Source organism: Phascolarctos cinereus, unplaced genomic scaffold, assembly GCF_003287225.1.
Source record: "Phascolarctos cinereus isolate Bilbo 61053 unplaced genomic scaffold, phaCin_HiC Scaffold_7;HRSCAF=346, whole genome shotgun sequence".
NCBI lineage: Eukaryota > Metazoa > Chordata > Mammalia > Diprotodontia > Phascolarctidae > Phascolarctos > Phascolarctos cinereus.
Window position 1 is genome coordinate 165,173,589 of NW_027556180.1, and position 4,521 is coordinate 165,178,109.

A 4,521-nucleotide genomic window follows, 5' to 3' on the forward strand; every position below is an offset into this window, starting at 1 on the left:
CTTTACGGGAAAGAAGGGGGGCGGAGGGTGGGGGGGATAAGAAGAATTCTCATTGTTAAGAAGAGGACAGCCCCTGAGATACAAGCTGGGGAGGGAGGGGGTGTTGAAAATCATTGCTTAGGGTGAGGTATGCCGCGTAAAAACTGGGGGGGGGGGAGCAGAATACGGAGAGGAAAGAGTAATGATTCTTGGGATGAAAGCAAAGCTCAATGGAAACCCCCCAGCTTAGGCTGGTTTTAATCAGCCACAAATCTCTCTCCCAGACCAGGCTTCAGACCTTTCTTTTTTACATATGCTTGGGGGGGGTGGAGGTAGGGGGTTAGGGGTGGGAGGGCGGATGTGTGTGGCAGGGGGTGGGGGCAAGATGAGGGAAGAGGGGGACTGGTCGCACAAACATCCCTGTTTTCGCATTTTCTTTTCGGGATGTCATCAGAACCTATTAACTTGTCAGATTGTCATGAAGTTGAACCCATCTGTTTTGGATGTAACAGGAGAAAAAGAATGAGAAGGAACAGCAGCCAGAGAAAAATACAGTTTCCATAGTGCAGGGATAGGGCGGGCACCAGCAAGAAAACAACATTAGCTAAACTCTGTGTCAGCAGCCGTTTGTTCCTTGCCTGCTCAGACCCCATCCCACACGTACACACACTCACAAGAGGGTAGGAGAGCATATACCCACCTTGCAGCTAGCGATCCCTCCTCCCCCCTAGGTAGAACAGAATTTTGAATTCCTGCTTCTAATTTTTGGGATGGTTTTATGGATTTTGAAGATTTTCCCCCCTTCTTTGGTCTGGACCTGCGATTTCATCTTTGTAGATGTCTCCTGGTTAGGAAAGTCCCTTTTGGCAATACAAATCAACAACTATACTTTTATTTGTTGTCTCAGAGAGTTGCCTGATGGTACTGAGAGTTTAAATGACTTGGTCTGGGCCACATAGCTAGTATATATCACCAGAGGTATTTGAACCCAGCTTTTCCTGTCTCCAGGTTGGCTCTTTATTCACTATGCTAGGCTGCCTCTCATGATTTTCATACTCAGAGACGAAATAGGTTCTCCAAAATCCTTTATATTAGAAACAGTAGGCTTAATTTGGCTATAGGATCATAGGTGGAAAATGAAGAATGGAATTGCTCTTTAAAAAAAAACAAACTTTTTTTTGGTTTTACTTCTTGAGAGTCTGTGAAGTTGCATGAGAGAATAATTTCTCAAAGTAATGAATAATTGTTATTAAATTATTTAAATATCAATTATGTACTTGAATTTCTTTGATAATTTGTAAAGAATAATTTTCAAAATGTGTTACAATCTTAATTGTGTCTTAAATAATTTTAAGTGGCATTTTAAAAATCAAATGTGATGTAGTTTTAAAACATTTGCATGTTAAATGATCTGAAAATTAACAAAACATTTTTGCACCATTATTTGCATAGAGTTATGATTAAAGATCAGTGTTGCAAAGAGATTTTGATATAAAATTGCCATGAAGTAAATTCATTTAAATCCCGTTCCTTAATCCTTGACCTCTTTATAAAGACATGGTAGTGTGTAACTAGGCATGCCACCTTTAAATGTGGTTTTCTTGTTTTGTTTGTGTGTAGGGGTTGGTGGGTTGGTGGGTGAGATGAGGGAGGCAATGTGTGTGGACATTTCAGTTCGATTTTCTGTTTGCTTCTTCTGTATATGTTGTTGCCTTTTATATCAACAAATGTTGCCTAGCAATTCAGTGTATCTCTATGTGGAAAGCATAGAGGGAGTCTTACCTGGAGGTTTGAAGAAAATGTATACTGCTTTATTGGCCTTGTAACAATTCACATTACATTAGGAAAAAACATGTACATATGACCCCTTTCCCTTCATCATTTCACCTAGATTACAGAAGATGTTACCAGGAGTTAAAGAGGTGACATCTTACCATCACTCTGTAACTTCCTGTGAGATGTTTGGTCCAAGTATTTTTCTTGCTCCCCAGTAACCCCCACCTTCAGATTTTTACTCTACACTAGGATGAATTAAAAATTCTTATGCATCTTCAGCTGTTAGACACATATGATGCTAGCAAGCATAATCTAGAAGAAGTTTCTTGACTGCCGTTTTAGGGCCATTCTAGTTTAAATGCCAACTTTTTTTTTCTTTATGGTTAAGGATCAGTAGCTATTATGGACAGGCATGAAGTTTAGCTTGGCTGTTGCCTTCCATCTGTTGCCAGGGTCACCAAGTTTAGGGTAGGCAAACTGAGAAAAAGGGTGGAGAATTATCATGTACGTCATTAGCATTGTCTTATACCATCAAGATTACAAATCTCTTGCAGAAGAAAAAAACCAAACTGGTTTTAATCCTGATGCCCTTGAACCTCAAAATGTGGGAGGTATATATTCAACTCACATCAGGAAGTTTATTCCAGGATGCTGAAGCCAAGAAATTCTGTACTCAGAATTATTCCAGTCTTCTTTCTCATGTGCTGTAGGCTTTTTCTTTCCATCTTTTATGGTCAGTGCATTCTCATTTCTTTCTGTGAAAATTCCTGGTTCTCTCTCTCTCTCTCTCTCTCTCTCTCTCTCTCTCTCTCTCTCTCTCTCTCTCTCTCTCTCTCTCTCTCCCCTCTCTTTCTCCCTCTCTCCCCTCTTTCTCTCTCTCTCTCTCTCACACACACACACACAGAGAATATATCATTATATACTTATTGACTAATTTAAGATCTGTTCTATACCTTCTTGTTTTCTAAATGTTCTCCCATACTGTCTTTCAGCAAAAGTCAGCTATTAACTCCTGCCCAATATGCTTTAAACTGAAGGACTGAGAACTGTTGAATGGCCTGCTGCCAGCACACAGCCTGGTTGAAAATTTTTCTCATGCCCCAAGATCTTTAGTTGGCAGTTTTTTCCACTCTTTCTGTAGGATAATAAAGTGATTATGTCTTCTACCAAAAGGGATCCTTCATGAATCTTAGAAGTATTTTTCTATCTTAAACAAATTAGTGCTCTTTCTAGAACAATGGTTTTTCCTTTATAAATTACATTGTTTTGTTTTTTTAAGGCAAGTAAATATGCATCATAATCTCATATTAAGAGAAATCCATATTGGAAAATAAAAAGTGGTAGAAAATAATGGAAACATTATTTTTTTCCTTTGAGTCATTTCAGCTGCTATTTTATGAGTGAAAAGGAAGTAGAAAGAGCATAAGAGCATTTATGGTAATTAGAAAGTAAATTCAAGGATTCTAATATGCATTGTATTTTAATCTTAATAGACTAGGGTAGGTTGACCATGTTCTACCTGCTAGGGTTTTAAAATAAATAAACACTAAGACTGTGTTTAGAATTATTGCATAGAAGATATTTTAGTACAAATCTGATTGTCAAAGAAAGATTTTTATCTTGAACATTCTTTTTAAAAGTAGTCATTCCATTATACTTCTAATAAGAGTAATGGCTTGGTAGAGTAGTTTGATTTTAAATATCCATTTTTCTGTTGAATGAACTCTGTGCAAGAAAAAAAAGCTTATTCTTCTTTTTCATAATGTAGCTGTAGTCCACTTAAACAGCAAGTTTTTCTTTACAAATTCTATTTGCTAATATTTTTCAACTGAAATTTCAAAAGAATTTTGTAACATGCTGACTGTGCATAAGTTTAACAGTCTTTTGGATTATTTACAATTTAAGGCATTTGATTATATATGTAAAGCATCAGAATTTAACAATGGAACAAAAAAATAAAGGTTTTTAAAACTTCAAATTTCCAGAATTTATACAAAATATTATTATATTTAATGTATACACATGCTTTGTCCAAGCTGAAATGCCTTCATCAGATAATGTTCTATTCTGAAAATGGGTGGAATTACATAAAGAGCATTCTCCAAAAATAGGTTTCTATAGGTACCTATTTAGTTCACAGTAAAGGATTTGTGAATATTACTGTGTGTTTTTGGCTATTGTAAAAAGTGTATTGAATGCAATTGATTTTAAATAAATATCAACACATACCTCAGTGAAAGAAGAATTGCAGTTTGAAATTAAAATGCCACCTTAATGCTGAAATGGTGAAATTTGTTGTGTTTTTTTTAATTTCTTTATGTATGAGGGAAACAATCTTATGTCATAGAATAATTATTTAAAAATTACTGCTAGCAGCCAATTCTAGGGCTTTGCTAAAGTCCTTCAGTGATTGACGTGAAAATTAAACATTTGAGCCGGAATAACATTAGTGAATCATCATAACATGGGAGTTTTCTCCTTGGAACATCTCTTTTCCTTTGAATACATGTCCTCTGTAATATAATAGGCTCATGTCTTGCGTGACCGAATTGATGCCCTGTGTACTGCTTGTTTGTAGCTCCTGCTGCTGGGTATAAAACTGGCTCTTTTCTAGTCAGAGCAGAACAAAATTGTCTACCTCTCAATCTTCAGATCATCAGTAGCAGATAAAATGAAATATGTCCCCAAAGTGACACAGCTATATTTTCTGGAAGGGGGAAGGAGGAGGATGTGAGCAATGATGATCATCTAGGATTTAGGGTATAG